Source organism: Eurosta solidaginis, chromosome 2, assembly GCF_040869045.1.
Source record: "Eurosta solidaginis isolate ZX-2024a chromosome 2, ASM4086904v1, whole genome shotgun sequence".
NCBI lineage: Eukaryota > Metazoa > Arthropoda > Insecta > Diptera > Tephritidae > Eurosta > Eurosta solidaginis.
In genome coordinates, this window is record NC_090320.1 from 306,545,976 (window position 1) to 306,567,484 (window position 21,509).

The 21,509-nt window shown below is 38.3% G+C and overlaps 1 protein-coding gene across 1 annotated transcript in view; it reads left to right on the forward strand.

The window, feature by feature from the left end:
* The window catches only part of LOC137241397 (ras-related and estrogen-regulated growth inhibitor-like protein), a 260,561-nt gene that overhangs the window by 34,687 nt on the left and 204,365 nt on the right, over positions 1-21,509 (forward strand). The window lies entirely within an intron of this gene.

The following is a 21,509-nucleotide window of genomic DNA, read 5'->3' on the forward strand; positions in this document are numbered from 1 at the left end:
CAAATATTTAGCGCATGTCTTCAATCTGTCTCTTTCCACCTTTGTCATACCTGAGAAATGGAAAATGCCCAAGGTGGTCCCGCTACTAAAGCCTGGGAAACCAGCTGACATAGGTGAGTCGTATCGTCCGATATCTCTCCTATCGCCAGTGGCAAAGACGCTTGAAGCCATTTTGCCCCCTTATTTCCAAGCAAATTTGCAGCTAGCCCCTCATCAGCATGGCTTCAGAAAACTCCATAGTACTACCACAGCGCTAAATGCCATTAGCACCCAGATAAATTGCGGTTTAAATCAATACCCCCACCATAGAACAGTACTCGTAGCGCTAGACCTATCAAAAGCTTTTGATACGGTCGACCATGGCTCGTTACTGCAGGACCTGGAAGGGTCTACCCTTCCCCCATGTCTTAAAAGGTGGACCGCAAATTATCTGGGTGGTCGGCAGGCATCGGTGCAATTTAGAAATAAAACATCAAAACCAAGGAGAATTAAACAAGGGGTGCCACAGGGTGGTGTCCTATCCCCACTTTTGTTTAATTTCTACATATCTAAGCTACCTTCACCACCGGAAGGAGTCACAATCGTTTCCTACGCCGATGACTGCACAATAATAGCCACAGGCCCAGGCCCAAAGATCGATGCGCTATGCAATAAAATAAACGGCTACCTCCCTGATCTCTCCAGTTTTTTCGCCTCTCGAAACCTGGCATTATCACCGACTAAATCTTCCGCGACCTTATTTACAACATGGACGTCCCAAATGTCGGCCATTTTGAACATCCACGTCGATGGCACTACGCTACCGACTGTCCTACACCCCAAAATCTTGGGTGTGACGTTTGATCAGGATCTACATTTTGGTGAGCACGCAGCCGCAATTGTTCCGAGAATTCAGAGCCGTAACAAAATCCTCAAATCCCTCGCTGGCAGTACTTGGGGAAAAGATAAAGAAACGCTCATGACTACATACAAAGCAATTAGCCAGCCGATTACGTGCTACGCGTCACCCATATGGTCGCCAAGCCTAAAAAGCACCCACTGGAAGAAACTCCAGGCCTGCCAAAATACTGCTCTCAGAATCGCCACGGGCTGTCTTCTTATGTCCCCAGAACACCATCTGCATAATGAGGCGAGAATACTCCCCATCAGGGAGAGAAATGAGATGCTGACCAAACAGTTCCTGTTGAATACCCAGAAACCTGGGCATCCCAACAGACATCTGATTGATGAACCAGCACCGCCTAGGGGCTTAAGGAGTCATCTTCGTAAGCATTTTGAGGAAATACGGCACCTGAGAACCCAGCCGTATGAAGTGAAAAAACACAAGCAGGTCCTTGGTGAACTCCATAAACAGGCGTCGGACCTTTATGCCGGGAATTGCCCGGTGAATCCAGTACTTAACGAAAATTATCCAAAACTTGCGGAAGAGGAACGCATACTCCCCAGGGAAACGCGTGTCACTCTTGCTCAACTTCGTTCTGGATACTGTAACAGGTTAAACTCTTACCTATCCAGAATCAACCCCGACATACAAAATGTATGCCCCGCTTGCAATGTGTCCCCACATGACTCCAACCATCTCTTCAATTGTAATGTGGAACCAACGCCTCTAACACCCCTTTCCTTATGGTCCACCCCTGTTGAAACGGCAAGTTTCCTTGGACTCCCGTTAGATGATATTGATGACAATTTGTGATCGATCGCGGCTATTAGGTGGGGCGAGCATTGCTACAACAACAACAACAAAAAGAAATAATGCTCCCTCAGCGGGTTTGGGGGTTAGAATATACCCGCGGTAGGTATGTCTGTCGTAAGAGGCGACTAAAATATCAATAGATTCAAGGGGTTGTGTAGCGCAATATATACATCGCTTCTCCAACCCAGTTGTCAACCTCACCTATCCGTGGCGAATCCTGTTTCATTAATAGCCCAGGCTCTGGCGACCCCGAACTCCTCATGGATCCAGGGGGTGGAAGGGATGGAAATATGGCCTAGCAGGTTGTTGTTGTTGTTGTAGCGATAAGGACACTCCCCGAAGGCCTTGGGAAGTGTTATCGAGTTGATGGTCCTTTGCCGGATGCAGATACGGTAAGTTCCGGTACCAAGCCCGACCATCTCGGGAACGATTTGTTACGACCACATGCGACCTTCTAGGCCATACCGCCCTCCCACCCCCTAGATCCATGAGAACTTCGGGGTCGCCAGAACCTCGGCTGTTAATGAAACAGGATTCGCCACGGATAGGTGAGGATGACAATTGGGTTGGGAGAAGCTATGTATTGCGCTGGCAACCCGAAAGGGCTGCGGTACACAACCCCTTGAATCCGGTATTTTAGTCGCCTCTTACGACAGGCATACCTACCGCGGGTATATTCTAACACCCTGAACCGCCTGGGTTGGGCCTAGAAGGTCGCATGTGGTCATACAAAATCGTTCCCGAGATGGCCGAGTTTAGTACCGGAACGTACCGGATCTGCATCCGGCAAAGGACCATCAACATCGATTACACTCCCCAAGGCCTTCGGGGAGTGTCCTTATCGCTACAACAACAACAACAACAATAAATACCGCTACAACAACAACAACAATAGAAACTGACGCCACTTTTGAATTCTAACATGAGGATTCAGTGTGTTTAACAGAGAAATGCGTCACTTATTACAGACAAAACTTCGCGCCACCAGTTTGCCTTTTTTGTTTCAGTGGTCATGTGACCATGAACTTTATATATCTAAAATGTGCTTTTTTATGCATGTGCTTACACAGATATGTAACGTCATAATAAAAAAAATAAATAAATGTAAGGCTCGATAACCTCCGAAGAGATCTAAGGCCGAGCTTCTCTTCCAATTTGCGTCGTGCTCCTCTTGATTTTTCCCTACAAATTGGCTGGACGGGACGTACATGTTTTATGCCGACTCCGAACGGCATCTGCAAGGCAGATGAGTTTTCACTGAGAGCTTTTCATGGCAGAAATACACCCGGAGCGCTTGCCAAACACTGCCGAGGGGCGACCCCGCTTAGAAAAATTTTCTTCTAATTAAAAAACCTTATTTCTAAAATTTTGATGTTGCTTTGCCCGGGGTGCGAACCCAGGGCATACGGTGTGGTAGGTGGAGCACGCTACCATCACACCACGGTGGCCGCCACGTCATAATATCTTACTTAACATCCGATATTCTGCTACACATACGCATTTACATGTATGTATATATAGTCGCCCGTATAAATCAATCTCGTATGTGATATTTTGCCACTTTTGGCTGAAAGTAGATTTAATAAACAAACAAGACTATCGTAACTCGTACAAATGTCTCATAAAAGAGTAAACGTCCATTCAAATTTACTTCCAAGACGTGTTAAAATATCCATGTCCCGTACCCGGATTATGCGTTAGGTTTGGGACTTGACACAAACAAAGTCCTACATCCAATACAAAAGCAGGAAGCACGATGTGCGGGCAGGGCAAAATAACAATGAGGTCTACAGCAGTGACCATAAGGAGGAGAGGAAAATTCGAAGCCTCGGCTTAAAAATACACCACGCCTCTGGGCTGTCTCCTGATCGAAGATTATAAAAGCAAATCGATCACGTCATGATTGCCGGCAGGCATAGCACCAGTGGCTTGGATGTTGCCGGCAGGCATAGCACCAGTGGCTTGGATGTGGTTAAGCTACGGGGTCCAAATATCGACTTGGATCACTTGTTTGTGACAGCCAGGAAAATTTGCGTTACTGCCGCTGAGGATACCATAGATTTATAATGAGCCCAAAAAAACAACTGGAATAATGAGGAATTTGTCGAAAAAAGGCCTATGCCTGGCAACGCTCTGGCATGAACGTTATCGTGACAAAAAGAAGGGACGCACGAGTCCATGCTTCCTTTTGGAATTTAAGTGTGCTCTGCTCAAGCCACAAGAAAGGCATTTCTGTAAACCGTCCTTCTTACCGCTGAACATGCACGATTAGCATTGCGTATAAGGTAATAGAACTTACTAGGCCTTATTAGTAAGGCTGCATCATTATTGATCAGGAATTACTGCAACAACCAATCGCTGTTATCAAAGAAAAGATCGGCTTCTACATCACTGTTTATGGATTCAAAATCGAGGCTATGAACGACTACGTCTGTCTGAGAACTAGCGTTCACAGCGAAAACGTTGTCAGCTTAGAAATCAAACGGAGAATGGGATTGAATATATTAGTCATGGTCATAGTCATGGACGGTATACGTATATGTGATGGCTCCTGGCATATTTGAGAGAAAAGTTTTTCGGGAGACTTATTGTTCTGTCTGTGATGACGACAGAGTGTATCGATCGAAATTTAATGATGAGCTTAGCCAAGAAGACGATCCGGCTCGGAAAATATGTCCGCATTTGGTAGCAGAGAAAGAGGAAGACCTACACTAAGCTAAGAGAGACAGCTCAACGAAGACTTTACAATTGGCTAAATAATGATGATATGGTTTACAAGCTATAAAGTTAAACTTATATAAATAAAATCGCTTAGAAAAATTCACCTACGACAATACTCAAATTACTATCTCAGAAACTAAGGGCGATATCGGAAAACGAATGAAGGCATTTGACAGGCCTGTATAACTTTAGTCAACAACATTATTAAGTATTGCAGTCTCGGGGGCTTTTTCCTCCACGCTAAGCGACATCCTTCAGGGCGCACTAAGCAGACTGCACACCTGGGCAACATCGTGCGGCCTCAACATCAACCCTAGCAAAACAGAACTGATACTGTTCAGTAACAGAACAAAAATACCAACTGTTCGACTACCCTCAATAGATGGAACGGAACTCTCGCTCTCCACTAGAGTTAAGTACCTAGGCGTCGAAATAGACAACAAGTTAAATTGGAAAACCAATATCGAAAAAAGAGTAGAGAAGGCGTATAACGCATACTACTCGTGCAAGACAATAGTCAGCAGAAATTGGGGGCTAAAGCCAAAACTTATGATGTGGCTCTACACGGCGGTCATAAGGCACATCCTGGCATACGGAGCCATAGCATGGTGGTCTGCCCTGAAAAAGCAATACAACACTAAAAAACTAGACAAAATACAAAGGGCAGCATGCGCAGGGGTAACAGGTGCACTTAGATCGTGCCCGACGGATGCGCTAAACGTTACACTTAACCTGCTGCCACTGACCCTCCACATCAGATATATAGCGATCAGCACAGCCATCAGACTAAGGGAGTCTAAATGCGGAAAAGAAAAAAGTTATGACCGCAGTGACATCCTAACAAGGCTCACCGATGTGGATTCGACAACAGATTACCTCTCAAAAACACTGATTTTCGACAGAAATCACAAGGTGCAGATACCCTCTAGAACGGATTCATCGGACGACAGAGTTGGCAGGGAGGAGGCCACCTCACTCTACACTGACGGGTCCAAAATAGACTGCGGCGTCGGTGCAGGTGTCTACTCCAACCAACTAAAAGTCGCAATCCCCATCCGTCTTCCAAACACAGCCAACATCTTCCAAGCAGAGCTGCAAGGAATAGAGGGGCCTGCATCTTCCTTTTGCAGAACCAGATAGACGGTGAGGTAGTTATATACTCCGACAGCCAAACAGCATTCAAAGCGCTAGAATCACCGTACACATCCTCTAAAGCCGTCGATAACTGTAAGAGGGTGCTACGTGAAGCAGCCAACCAGGCGTTAGACATCACGGAAGCAGTCGCGGTGCATTGACCACTCACATCAGTTCAAAGAGACATTCTCACCTATCTAAGGAAAATAGCAATCCGCGATTGGTACTCTACGAACACCTGTAGAATTACGAAATTAATACGGCCAGACTACAACCAGAAAAGAACCGATGACCTACTAAATAGGTCTAGGAACGAAATATACAGAATCACGGCCACTATTATAGGGCGCTGGCTGTTTGGCACACACGCGAATAGAATGGGTATCCCATACAATGAGAGGTGTAGGAGCTGTAGACAGGAGGGTGCCGAGGAATCGGTTACTCACTTTCTCTGCGAGTGCCCAGCCCTCGCGAATTTTCGGTCCCGAACTCTAGGCAGTTATGTGTTTCCGGACTTAAGGGCGGTGTCAAACTGCCGAATCAAGGACATCAGTAGGTTTATTGATCTAACCAAGTGGTTTGAGTAAAACTATACGCAGGGTATATCAATCCAAAACGTAATTGGTTCCAGAAGGAAGTGCATCAAAATGGCGCCTAGAGCGCTACTACTACAGCACAGCAACCAACCAACCACATTATTAGGTAAATTTTGTCCAATTTTCACATACGAGATTTATTTATACATACAACGCTTATGTGTTTACAAACGGTACAACAAAAATTTGGACTTACACGTGAACACAAAAATTCGATGTACGAACACGTGCTTAAATTCCGCCACAATAACATAAATAACAATTAAAATAAAAATCGTAAAAAAAAAAAAAAAAACAGTAAATAAAAACGTTTAAAGTCGACTGCCAAACAAATAAATATTTTAGATGGTGGATGTGCTATTTATGTATGTATGAATAGGACATGAAAAGCGAAACAGGATACACCCCAGGCCGGTCGTTATAATTGAAAATAAATAGGTAAATAGGCCTATAGGCCTAGTTGTTGTATAGACATTAGGGTGGTGATATTTAAAAATTTAAACAAAAAACAAAAACCTGATTCTCATTTTACTAAAAGTTTAACTTTATTTATTTGTTCGGAGACCGGAATGACACTTTTTCTTCAAGAGATCTTCTTCATACATTTTTTCAAAATATCCTCGAAAATAGTAAAACATATTTTTTGAGAGCTGCATAAAGGAAATTCGATGAACGAACATCGTCGACGGCGTAATGAAAGCTGTGAACTCCATATTCCACTCAAAACGACTTTTGATGGAGTGGGAGACAAATTTCTGCATATGGCGGTAAATGGAAAGTGTGTTTTTAAATACTTAATAGATGCAATAATGTTGTAAAAAGGTGTCTTTTCAATACATTTTGAAATTTAAAATGCGTTTTAATGTAAATTTTTTTGGATGGATTTGGCAGCAGAAATCATCGACTGTATATCGCCCTTCTCAGCTCAAAATATCTATAATTTATATTAATATACGGGGTTTTTGAAACAAATTTTAAAATAGGGTGTGTCCTAAACGAGCTCTGGGATAGGACGTTCTTCACACAGATTCTGGACCGCATATGATCACGTATCGAAAACCATTTTCACTCAAAAGATAAATATGAAACTGTTAACCGTGTTAGAAAAATAATGCTAAGTTATGGATATACAGTAGGCACAGGTTCCCGGATTCATATATTTAATTAATTATATTCACTTGTTAAAGCTATTGTGATTTAAAAGCGGGCATTCGATTAGGAACACGATGCGGCCCCTGATAATAAGTTGTGTATCTTTTAAAATGTCTTGTCCCATAGTTCACATATGTTTTTATTTCAATTCACCATTTCATAGCAACGGCTACTCGAACTGAAATGAACAAATTTGCTCTATTTAAAAAATCCAGAACAAAACAGGTAAATTACACATGGGAAAAATTCATTTTATACAATATGTCCGAGGTTGTGTTCGGATTCGCTACACATCCAAAAGAAGGCAGTGTGAACGGCGGCATCAGCAAGGTGTACGACGGTGTTAGAGGGCTTACAATTTTAGAAAAATGTAATACCATCCTACTCTAGTTATAGAATGTAACGCGTGCAAACAGAAAGCCTTAAGTTTTACAAAATGCTGTTTTGACTTATGTGGCTCTCATACTACACATCGCACACCTCGATCTAAAGGAAGCTACCTCAAAAATCTGAATACCGAAATTTATACACGAATTAATAAACCTTCACTAATCAGCGAAAAACGGCTCAAACAGGGGGAGCAGTAACTTTTTGGCGTTTTCTCACAATGCGATTTTTAAGTTGATCGTTGTTTTGATCAAGGCGTGCCGGTAACCTTTCCATAAGGTAAAAAAGTTCTCAACTTTAAGTTATAACGCAGCAAACGTCTCGGTAAGAAGCTGGATATAATTTCCATATAATATGGTTTCGGCTAAAAGCGAAAATAAATACTTGCGCGATTAACCTCCGAGGAGTTTTGGGAGAGCTTCTCTTCCAATTTGTGTCGAGCTCCTTTTAAATTGGCGTGTCGGGACCTACATATTTTCTGACGACTACGAAAGGTAGCTGTTAGGCAGATACATTTTCCCTGAGAAGCTTTTCAAGGCAGAAGTACACTCAGAGTGTTTGAAAAACAAATGTCGAGGAGCGACCCCGTTCACAAAAACTTGTTTATTGAAAAACTAAACTTTTGATGCTGCTTTGCCAGGTACTTGAACCTAGGCACATCGGTGGGGAGCACACGACCACCACATCACGGCTGCTGCCGTATATATTCTTAAAATGAAACACCCTAATGTACCGTGTGTTTATTTAACTGCAACTTAAAAGTGTGAGTGACTCAAATGAATGCGACTCTTTGACCGAAATCCGGTGACTCATTGTCAAGCGGTTTTGTCTTATACACACTCTCACTTGCCAAACCAAAGGTCATTCAATACTCATCGATGCGTTCATACATGAGGTGGGACGAGTTACTATGGGCGCATCAACGCCGTTGCCAATTGGGTTGTTATAGAGGCAAATTTATATTAGTAAAATTACACCAGCTTTGGTAATGTGTTTATATGTATGTATGTATGAGTGTACATGTTTACTATTTATTTTGATGAAACTTCTTGGTTCATGATGGACTCACTAATGCAGATGAATCAAGAGCCAGAGAATTACTTAACAAATATTACCTAAAGCATTACAAGTGAATTCAATGTAAGCAAGGGATAAATAAGCATGGAGAAAAGTGACCAACCTCTACATAATTATTCCAATGCATCCAAACTGAATTAACGTCCATTCTCATTCCATAGGTGGACGAAGGTTAGGATCGTGTTTATAGCAATTGGCCTCGCCGCATCGACTAATTATCCTGTGGTTAATCAAAAAAGAATGGAGACAGTTTTGGATCAGTATTTCTTTAGGGATAGGTGATTCCAGGTTCGAGTTCGAGCTCAAGGCCTATAGGAGATATACAATTTTCAGACACCTGACGTAGCTGCGCAGATAGATCCTTTTCGAATAAAAGAATAATTTTTCCATTATAGGAAAATAAAAAAATTTAAATAATAATAAAAAAATAATTATCATTAAAATTATTGTTCTAGGCTTTGAGCTCGAACTCGAACCTGGAATCCTTTACCAATAGCCCGGTAAAACTAAAACAATTCTTCGAGATAGATTATAAGTCCAAGGCGTATTCGTTCTATAATGTCCATGCTAAAAGGAAGAAAAATGAATCGAAAGCTAGAAGGGACAACCGAGCCAATTTCATCCGCTAGGGGATGCTCTAAAAAGGGCGTACTCTCCTCCTATGGATTCCACCTACAAAGGTATGCAAACGACTTTTTAATCTGCGTCATTGGGATGCGTGAGGAAATAATAACCCAGCATATGCAACAAGCCCCTGGTATTATAGAAACTTGGTGTGGTCTCTAAACCAATATACGCAAATTACATAGGTGTAACAGAACCCTCATCGGAAAGCTGCCGTTAAAAAAACATTAAGGGCTTTCGTGGGATCGAAAATAATGTAACATAGTTCGTTCTTCTCTTGCTGTCTCTCTAGTTTGTGTGTTCCTTTAACAAAATAGTTTTCTTCGAATGAAAAAAAGGCGCAATTACCTACAAGTTCAGCCATTTTGCACGGCGTTAGCTGGCAAAAGATAGAATGTAAGAGTGCAACATGAGGGTAACATTTTTTTCAAGAAAGGAAAACGCCATTAATTTATTTTGAGGCAAACAGACCATAAAGTTTTTATGTTTTTACGTTTTGAAATGCAGTTAGGGGCGTTTAAGACTTAGCGAACATCCGCGAACAAAGTGCACCTCGCCGAAGGTTGTGACTCTACACCAAGTTTCTATGACGAAAATGCAACCTATAGATTTTCGAGAATAGGAGGAGGGCGGGGGGTAGGGGAAGTACTTAATGGGTTAGTAGGACGAATTCCACACACCGGTGACGCTGAGATTCCCATCAACACTTAGCCCTCTGATAACACGCTTCGGAATGGAACTGTCTAGGAATCTGTTTCCCGGTTAACCACAAAGGCGGAACAGACCAATGAAATTTTTTTTTAAAATTCCCCCAAATATACGGCGAGGCCGGTCGGGTCTTGCTAGATTCATCAAATTTATGTATTCTGCATAATCACATTTTATTCATTAAAATCAGCCAGCATGAACTGCTACTACAGAATTGTTTAATATCCACAACACTTTAAAAAACATGGGAGAACTTTAGGAACACATCAGACTCCTTGTTTACTGTTATCATACACACAGAGTTATAAGTTTGCTAAAAATAACCAAATGCAGAGATTTCTGAGAGGAACGAGAGTATAATTTTTCATGGAGGACATATATAAATATTTATGTGTATGTGCACTCCTAGCCAAATATGTAAGTACTCATACTCATATGTATACCCTGCCAAAAATCGTGCGGCCAATTTCCTGCTTGACAATACTCGTTCAGGAATAACCAGGTGCAATTAAGACTTCAAAGAAAAATAAACAGTTCAACCGATATAAAGAAAATCATCCTAGCGTAGTCGCCTTTCCTGAAGGGTATACTTATGATAGTGGTGTGCTAAATATTTATTGAGGTTTTGTATTCAGAATTTCACCAAATATTCGTCACACACAAATAATGGCATTTGTACACACGCATCTGACGCATTATGCGCGCGAAGAAGTGCTATTTATGTAAAAATATATGGGCGTGCATTGTTACATATACTTTAACATGAACAGTAGCATATGCCGGTACAGTTAAGCCGGCTAATAATAGTTCTCTTTATGATGGCTGGAATTTCATTTGAGTTTGATAAGAAAATATTGGCAATGTGAGAGTTTGATGAAATGAGATTGACTTTTTTGATTTGTATGTTCATATGTATGAAAATGGTAACGGATTGTTACGTATGTCTATAAAGCTACTGAAATCGATATCACTATTAAGTACCTATGTACCTAATTTACCTTCTGTTATAGGTCTGTGAGGAGCTAATAAGAAAATTTAGACAAACATGTGTATAATTTGGAAACGGAAAATGTAATTATGTAAATATAAAAACTGTTTTTACGAAGGTTAACAGAAATCAAAATATGAGTAGTGTTTTTGGTAAGTGTGTATATATGTATGTAATTGTAATGAATTCGAAAATCCGTTATGGCTATGTACTATGTAAGTAGTAAGTATCTACACTTCGTGCATCTGTTTACGCTTTGTTGCTTCTGTTGTCAATCTAACGACCCACGTTGCCATACCTAAGTCTATTTAGGGACAAAAATTCAGACACAAAGGGGATCTTAATTTTCAAAGTCTCCAGAAAATAATTGTTTATATATGTATATTTGGTGTGTGTTTTTGAACTAAGGAGTTATCGAATATCTACTAGCCAAATTTTTTTACTGCAGTTTGTAGCAATCTAGTTGTTCAACTGTAGTCATTGAAATATAAACTTTGTTACGGTCTGCTGTTATGGTCTACGGTTACGGTCCACTTGGGAGCGTTTTCGTGCGAACACACCTAGTGACTGGTGATGGGGCGAAAGTTGCGATAGAAAAGTATCGAAAACAAGAAAAAACAGACCGGCGATCGCTAGCGAAAAATTGCCATGAGTTTCCGGCATGCCAAAGTAAAAAGAGGTGTGAAAAATTTAGAAGCCGCAACTAGCGAAAATTGCCATGAGTTTCCGGAAAAGTGTGATTGGCTGCAGCTGAAATTTGTGGCGGCCCGGCGATTATAAAAAGGATCGTGTAACATCTGTTGGCACAACTTCAACAGCAAGGCGCCAACTGCTTTATTAACATTATTGCTACTTCAACTGCACATCCCCACTTATATTTAACTAATCGCAAAACACCCTAGCCGGCTGTGCACATATTCAAGCGAGTATTGTGGAAGAACCAAAAGACTGCAACGAGGAATTGCAGGCCGATTCCTTAGCCCAACTACTAGAAGAACAAACAGGTGGTAATAAACCTTATCACGGTTGTGTCGTGTTGACACAAGCTCAACGTATATAATATCCAGTGAAGTAGGTCGGCGTTTCACAGTCACACTTAGTGCGGAAAGTGCTAGTGATTCCGATTCGGATGCGGACGGCACTAAATTAAATGTTGATGAGAACCATTGCTATCCGAAGATAAACCCCTTTCTCTACGCTTACGAAGTACACTACCACCTTCGGAAAAGCCTTCGACACCAATTCCGCCTCCAGGGCCAGCAGTACGCCGCCGCGTAACACACTTAACGCCGAAATTACCAAGTCACCCAGACCGTAAGGGTCAGCACGAAGTTTTATCACCACCAGGTTCACTCGATTACCTCGGACTAGAGCGCAACAACCACCAACAGTACCAACACCAACCTGCAACGACAACGACAACGGCATAGCCAACACCAAGGGCCTGCAACCTGGCTTGGGTGAGTTCGTTCCGGCTACGGACAACCTATTTTTTTCCGACCTTTAAATTTAATTACTTATGATAGATTGAGTAGGTAATACTATTTAAGATATACTTATAATTATGTATGTACATGAGCGGTAAAGGGGGGGATACAGTCAGTTATACCCAGTCAGCATTTTAGATTTAGATTTAGATTTAGATTTATTTATTAAGTCTATGGTTTAGAAACCTTACAGACTAAAACGTACATAGATTATTAATTATAATGAAAATAGTACATGTAAAGTTTTTCTTTAAATTCATTGCGATTTACAAATATATCTAAATTTATTTCTCTACATAACAAATTAAATTCCGATAGCAGTCTGATAATTGGTTCATTTTGAGCATACCTGGTTTTGCAGAGGTCAATAGCAAATAAATCATGATGTCGTAAGTTTCTGGCTGGAACATTGAGTTTAATACAACGCAATAAAAACGGACAATCAATAGTCCCATTGAGAAGATTACGAATAAAAACTAAGCCAGATATCAATCGCCTACTGGCAAGAGTATGCAGACTGATCAGTCTGCACCGCAGAACATAAGATGGAATAGGCATATTAAACCTAATACTGGATAATGCAAATTTTAGAAACTTTTTTTGTATACGTTCAGGTCTATTGGAATGCACATCATAAAACGGATTCCAGATTATAGAAGCATATTCCAATTTGGACCTTACAAATGTACTAAACAGCAATTTTTTAGTATAAGGATCCTTAAATTCAGAACTATTCCGTCTAATGAAAGCTAGAGAGGAATATGCTTTAGGTATAATGTAATTCAAGTGATCAATAAACGCGAAATTCGAGTCAAAAACAACACCAAGGTCTTTGATTTTGTAACTAGAACTGAGGACAGAGCCAGAAATAGAGTACGAAGATATGAGTGGCAATCTAATTTTGTTGAAGGTGACCGAGCAGCATTTTTCGATAATGATCATAAGCATATTTCGATCACACCATTCCTGGAATTTGTTAACCTCATTTTGCATAATTTGAATATCAGAGAAGCTTGTTATTTTTTAAAAAATTTTTAAATCATCGGCATAAAGTAGATGTTCACACAAGGAAAAACACTCTGAGCAATCGTTGATGAAAATAACAAAAAATGGAGGTCCAAGGATACTACCTTGAGGAACCCCAGAGGTAGCTCTATATGAAAATGATTTTACGCCATCAACAACAACATAGTTAATTCTATCTATTAGATATGATTTTACCCATGACAAGAAAGTAGAATGAAAGCCAAAATTTTCAAGTTTTTTAATTAATAAGTCGTGAGACACTATCAAAAGCTTTTGACAAATCAGTATAGATTGTATCTACCTGAGAGCCCTCAACAAAGGCTGAAAAACAAAAATTAGAGAAAACAGTTAGATTAGTGACCGTAGATCTGCCCGGTATAAAACCATGTTGAGTATACGAAATATAGGGCTTGATAGCAAATGACAATTTAGAGCTAATGATAATTTCAAATAATTTAGCAATATTAGTAATTTTAGAGATAGGACGATATTTCGAAACCAGATTCTTACTCCCACTCTTAAAAACAGGAGTAACAGAAGTCACTTTCCATTCATCTAAAAAATGACCTGACCTAAGAGACAAATTAAACAACAAAAGTAGCGGATACACTATACATGACGTGCATTGTTTGAGAAAAAAAGCAGAGATATTATGAGCATATAATTGCTTGGAGCATTTTAGGTCTTTTATAGCTGCGAAAATATCATCCTCAGTTAAAACTAGGGAGCCAAAATCAAGCGAAGAAGCTATCAGGAAGTTGATTAAAAACGCTCAGATGTAAAGTGTTCCTTGTATTCGAAAATTAATGTACCGTCGGGAGAAGGGTGTACCCTGGTTGGGAATATTCCTGAATGACCATTTGCAAGCCACATTTTCATTTCCCCTATATTCGTTTTATCATCATATTTGCTAAGACATTCCATTAGCTTACACAATATTTTTTTTCGTATTCAACCACAATTATCAATCTTATAAAATGTGTTTTGAAATCATTTGGGAATATGCTTACGATTCATTTTTCCATCCTATTTAGTGCGTAATCCAATATTATATTATAAACGTATTTCCTCAGCGGATGAAAGTATCCGGAAGCTCGAAGGTGAGCTAATTAAAACCTCAGGCCTCAGGTAATTGCCGATAGCTAACCTGAACGAGGTTCACACACGACTACAACATCCAACGTTGTCTATGGTCATCCTCTTGAATAATGGTAGTGTGATGTTTTAACAAGCATAGCCCATGTGGGATGTTGAAGCCGAAGCATATCGAGCTTAAATTATCAGCGGTTCAACCCCATCGGAGCTTCCGTACCACGGTTTCGTACACTGCAACCTTTTTCTTTTTTTTGACGACGTGTCGGCATAAATGCTGTCGGACATCGTAGTCTAGGAGCGGCATCCACATTTCTTTTAAACATATTTTTGTATAGCCATAATTATTATTATTTTTTTTACTCATTTATTGAGAAGTGTGAGCATAAGAAGGCAATCGGATTGTCCATGAATAGTTGGGTCCAATTGTTTAACTAAATCGATATTTAGCTGCAAGGAATAATCAAGGCGTATTGATACGGAAGTAAATTCGTCATCCAGATGCTGGGTGGGTATGAACTCCATTTAAGAATGTTCATGCATAAAAGTTAAAGGCGTGAACTAGGGTCATTATAAAAGCGTAATTAACTATGGCATAACCAATTTGAAATCTCGAATTATTCATTTTTAAACTAAGGTTAGCATAGTTAAAGAATTAATGTCAGCGGCTGAAACATGATAAGCCTATTAGTGCGTAAATACATACGAACTTTAAACGTAAACTAGGAATAAAAAGAGTACATAAATGATTTGAGAAGAATAAGAAGCGTAAATAAGCTTAAAATCTATAGCACTTGCGTTGTTCGCATATATAACGATATGCACCCCTACCTGAAATTACATACATAAAAGTGCATGTGTTCATAGACATGCAAAAATTATTATAACTAATAGTAAAAGTAGGCAATTTAAAGACAGTTTCTGAAACGGTCAAACACCGATACAAATCAATGTTACATTCTAAATAATTGGGCGAATAAGTTCAGACACATTTTCTTTGCGGATAGAATAAAATTAAAATCCAGTTCAATAAAATTAAGCAAAATATACAAAAGAAAAAAAAATTGAAATAAATTATAATAAAATAAACTTGGATAAGATAATAAAGTCTAGAAATAATAACAATACAAATAAAAGAAAAGAAGACCCAGTAAAATTAAACGAATTCTTCAAGAGAAAGCCTAAACTACAATAAAATAAAATGAGATAAACTAAAATAAAATAAACAAAAATAAAATAAAGTAAACTAAAATAAAATAAACTATAATAAAATAAAATAAACTAAGATACAACAATTTTTTTTGTTTTCTACTCTTCCGGATGTCGTTTTCTTTGAATTTCAAGCGTTTTGAGTCGGTCTCTGCGCTTCTGTCAGGTTTTTTGAATCTGACAGCTGAGTTTTTTTTAAGGCATGATAGGAACTTTTTTCTGTTTATGGCGTAGGAACAGTAAGATTGGCAAGGACCCGGCCCAGCCGACAATGACTAGCCAATGTGCACTACCACATCATGCCGACCGCCTTCCTTACTGCTTCCAACGAAAATACGATTCCATAACAACTTTCACTTGATTTCACAAAATATTTTGCCTTCAACATCACAATTGTCTTCAAGCTCAATTGACGGTTTGTTTTTATCATAGACTATATTAACATATGCAACAGATAGTTTATTCCATTTAAATTTTTCATGTTGAATGTGCGCTACGTAATTTTTTCCGAATTTGTGAACAGTGGGTATAATGCTTCAACAAAATTTCGGTCAATATAAAAAGAAAAATTCTTTTCAGTATCGAATTAAAGCTAAACAAAATTGTTTATCTAATTTTGGTAAATTAACATCTGCTTTGCTGCATTAGCTTAAAGCTGAAGTTTAAATCTGACGAATTAGATAGAGGAGCTCTGACTGGGGAAAATTTGTCATTATGGAATTAGTTGTTTTGGGAGAGGCTATTATAGAAATCGCCCCAGTTGTGCAGATGGTGTTCTTCAACGTCATTTTACACAGCAGTATAAGCTTTATGAGGAAACCCGATTCAGACATCGGCATACAGGCAACCTTTTCAAGCTGCAGCTGCAGAAGACGACTTTAATATCGAAAAAAATATAATATGTGGGAATTTAAAAGTTAGACCTTTGATTTAGTGTATATTTATGTCTCCAAGTTTTCCAGAAATATTATTAAGGATGGCGTCCATATTAAGTTGTCCAGAATACGTTGCTAACACATATTACTTAATCTCTTCTTCCCACGACCAAAGGCTGTCATTTCATTATAACCCCATGTAACCAGATCTGTTTAATTAAATCAAAATGTTAAGGATTGAAGCCTTGAGTCTCTTAATTTCAAAATATTCAACGACAATTACTCACCAATAGCCAATAGCTTCAATGCAAGAAAAAAGGTTTTTGAACACCGTTAATGGAATATTTTATAAAACATTCAATTAAGATAAACCGTATTTGCTAAGCTGACACGTTATCTAAACACCAGTTTTATATATGAACCGCTTATTAAGGACAAAATCCGAAAACAATAGACAAACGGACCAAACGTCGCCAAAATGGACAATTTTTGTTTCAAACGAAGCCATGTGGTAGCCGTAATAAAATGTTGCTGAAAGCCCTGCAAAAACAAAAGTTGGATGATTCATTATTGATGTCAACGCCGGAGCCCAAGATGAGCTAAAAACTGTAATTTTCGTACAGAAGAGAGCAGAAGTCTGTAACAAAAAAAGAGCGCAGATTGTGAAAGTGCGCATACGCAGGGACGTTGGGTGTAAAAATGAAAATATCAACAACTGAAAACCATGGGCGGCACTGGAAATCCTTCGGAGGGAGTTTAGTTCTATGGGGCTCTTTTTAAAATTAACAGAAAAATTTAATAGAGGTGCAAATTTCCGATTTGACGACAGGTCTCTTCTTTGATGAATGTGATATATTTTCCTCTTAAGTTCATAAAGTTAACGACACTTTTATAAAACTTTTAAAATGCAATAAAAAAGTGAACAAAGTTCTTTGGGTTTGAAATTTTTTTTTTTAAATTATATTTTCGTTGTTTCCATGGACATGCAGGGCATCATGACTTGTCGTTCCTTACAAAGTGAGGCCTTGGCCGATTATCTGATATATAATTTTTCCAGCTACTCCTGGCTCAGTATGACATGCCGGCCCGATGGTTTTAGTATTTGTAAAGCATGCTGATTTCACGATGCCTTGTGAGGTTGAACATAACGTTTACAGCGACTATGACAGTTATATCACTGCAAAAATAAAGCTTAAGAAAAAAATGTAAGTGGCTCAATCAACTAACTCCTCATGTAATAGTTTTTTGCATGTGTCTCTTCATAGTTTGCGTATTTAATTTGGGATCAACAACAATTTCACGACATAAAGCCATGCATATACATACATATGAATGTACATTAGACTGGAACGAAAAGAAAATGTAAAAGACCGGTCCAAAAGTAGAAGCTTATTTTGAGCAAAGACGACTATGTATAGAGCTCAAAAGGATATAAGAAGTAATCATACAGGCAATGCAACGTTCCTACGCCCATCATGAGCCTTAAGACTTCAGTCTTTACAGATAATAGCAACGTTGTGAGCCCAATATCTTAATGTATTAAAAATTCATTTATTTCCGCACCACGGTTCACTTTCTAATACTGCTGATATAGTATAGTGAGGCGCTCACATTGATTGTAAGACAGATTGAGACAGGACAATTATATTTCATTAGTTTGCATGCGATTTTTATAGATTTTCAAAATGGTATTTCTTCTGTATCTTTAAAAACTACAACCGTGATTTAAATTTCGACTACATATTTGGGTCTAACATTGATTTCTAATGAAATATAGGTTTTTAACAGAGACGGAAAATAATAATTATTTTTTTTCGGAGTCGAAAAAGACCGGGTCAAAAAATTGTTATAGGTGAAAATGTTTGAGTTCCCAGGTATCCCTATAGCAATATCATGTCAAATCATGCATCCTATTTATTTTTCGAACTTTTCCATAAAAGTTCACATATAAAAGCAAAATCTGTATTTTTGTTTTTTGAGTCCGATAGAACAGTTAAACTTGGACTTTTAAAAATAAAAGTCCGGAAATAAAAGTTAAATCCGGACTTTTATTATTTAAGGCCAAAATAAAAGTCCGGCTTGATAAGAAAGAAACGGCTTATCCGAATTAAAAGTTAAACCACATTCGCAATAAAACAGCGTCTATGCTGCACTTGACACTTAGTTGGGTGGGTTTTGATAAATTAAACCCACGTTTTCGTTCAGAAATCACATGACTTGGCTTTCCGATCTTTGAAATTCCAACCAATTTGTCCGATTCACGTGAAATCACATTAACAATTTTGATTTATGCATACATTGGGACTTAGTCAACTTTGAAAAAAAAGCACCAACGATTTAATCTGGACCCGTATTACGTGCTACGATCCGTGATCGAAACTCATTTTTTTTAAATCACAATAGCTCTGAAATGGTGGATTGCAATAAATGGCATATGCGAACTAGCGGCAAATAGCACTCGTTAGATCCACAACTTATAATATTTTTAGAAATAGTTTGACAATTGCATAGTTATCGCTTGACTGAGATTGGTTTTCAGTCACTGATCGTAACACGTAATACGGGCCCTGCTCTTCTAATCTTATTGGCATTACTTATGCCTTTTCTGTGCGAGGTTGGCAAGGTTAAACTCTAGCCAACCTTAGCTAGAGTTTGAACTAGCACTGAAAAACCCGGGTCCTTTGGCTATTTCGAAATTAATTTTAGTTTTATGTCGTAGAATAATTTATTATCGTACCATCAAGGGGAGTCGCTGGACTGTCTCGGTCTAAAGTAACATATGTATGTACGTACAGACATGCATACCCACATAGCTCATTCACATTTAACGAACAATAATCATAGTTGCTGTTTACATTCTGTGGTCTATACAAAGAGCTCTTTTAGCTAACAGCAGGAACACCTGGAACAATTTAAATGGGGCGAGAATTAATGAGAATAACAGAATGTTGCAACAGTGCAGCAAACTATATGAATTAACCAGCAGCAGCGCTGCAAAACTCGGACTATGCAAAGAGCCTACATGCAACATCTGCTCCTTGCTAAATAAACAGTTCGAGTCCGTCACCAGTCGCAATAAGAGTTTCCAATTAATTCGGCAGGAAAACAAAGTGCAGACAACATCAAAACATCTGTATACTTGGGAAAATTATAAGAATACAGATATTTCTTTAAAGAAAAATTTAAAAGTTTAAAACATAAACCAAATCCCACAAGGCCGGAGGAATCATTGGAGCTTCAAGTGTACTGGAAAATTGAATACCATTTATATCTATGCAATTGATGTCAGGTGTCAGGGTAGTGAATCAATAGTTGCAGACTAAAACAAACGTACAAGTGAAATTAAGAATTTGCGGTATTGTATACCAAAATTTTGTGCTAAAAAACAAAAATTGTTTCTAATTTTTTTCGCAATTAAATAAGAAAGTGAAATAAAAATCGATTTATTGGCAGGAGAGTCTGTGAATTTTTGCTTCAAATCGAATTTCGTGTTCATTGCGCAGCACTGAAAATTCGTTGAAACCCACACACAAGAAATCGAAAAAAGGAAAAACGCGAACAACAAAGCCTCGTGAGAATAAATTCCACGTTGAATGAAATACATACATACAGACATCAGAACATACCACATGCACTGGGGTTATTCGCCAATGCACAATACCACTAATAATATATAAACCTTTACAACAACAAAAAAACAAAAAAGAAAAGAAATAATAGAAAGGTCTAACAACAACAACAACGACGCAGAGAACAACGCACCATCAAAACATTTAGCAGCAAATGTTAATGCAACGGCAACGAAATACGAAGTACGGCAAAAGCTGAATCAAGAGGCCAAAAAGAAAAAAATCTGCAACAAAGATACTGAAATCGTCGTTATCAACACGAAAAGCCTAGCCGCACAGACATTTTAAGTTTTATTCGTAAAAATCGTTTCGGCATAGCGTGTCTGGCCGGTAAATTGGCGAAAATAAAAAAAAAGTGTTTTTGTAAAATATATTAAAAAATAATAAACAAAAAAAAAAACAAATTAATAATTCTGCAGCGAGAGTACTTTAATCGTTAGATCTGCAGTACGGGTGATTTTAATACATTTTTTTAGTTTGAACGGGGTTTGGCCGGTGGAGGTGCTCCGGGGGGCAAACATAGGGCACATTTTGACCGCCTGGAGCTATAAATTTCTGGGCGATGGATTAAGTAGAAAAGAAAAAAAAACCGAAATCAATAGCTAAATATCAATAAAGAAATAATTTGTGATCAATGAATTTGATATTTATCAATATTTGTAATTAATTATAAAATACTCGTTTAAAGCATCGCCTCCCGTCATCTCCAACTAAAAAGGCCAACTCTTATAATAAATTCGTAAAGCAAAATAATATCATAAATGCAAGAACAATAACTATAAATGACAACGTATTAATTTTATTATAAGGAAAAAATTAGCAAAAAATTAATTTAATTATAACAACGCAAAATAATAACTAAACTAATAATAATATATTGAACCCAAATTCATAATATTTTAATCTGTGATTATATTAATTTTACAATTGCACTTCTTTCAAAAAGAAATAAAAAATTAGAAAAAAATAAACAAACAACCTTAAAACCAAATATTATTATTTTCACTAATCGCCTTTTACGCGTCTTTATAAATAATAAAATAAAATAATTAATCGAAAACGAAACTGTAATTGAATATAAACGCAAAAACACTGCAAATTTAAGTAA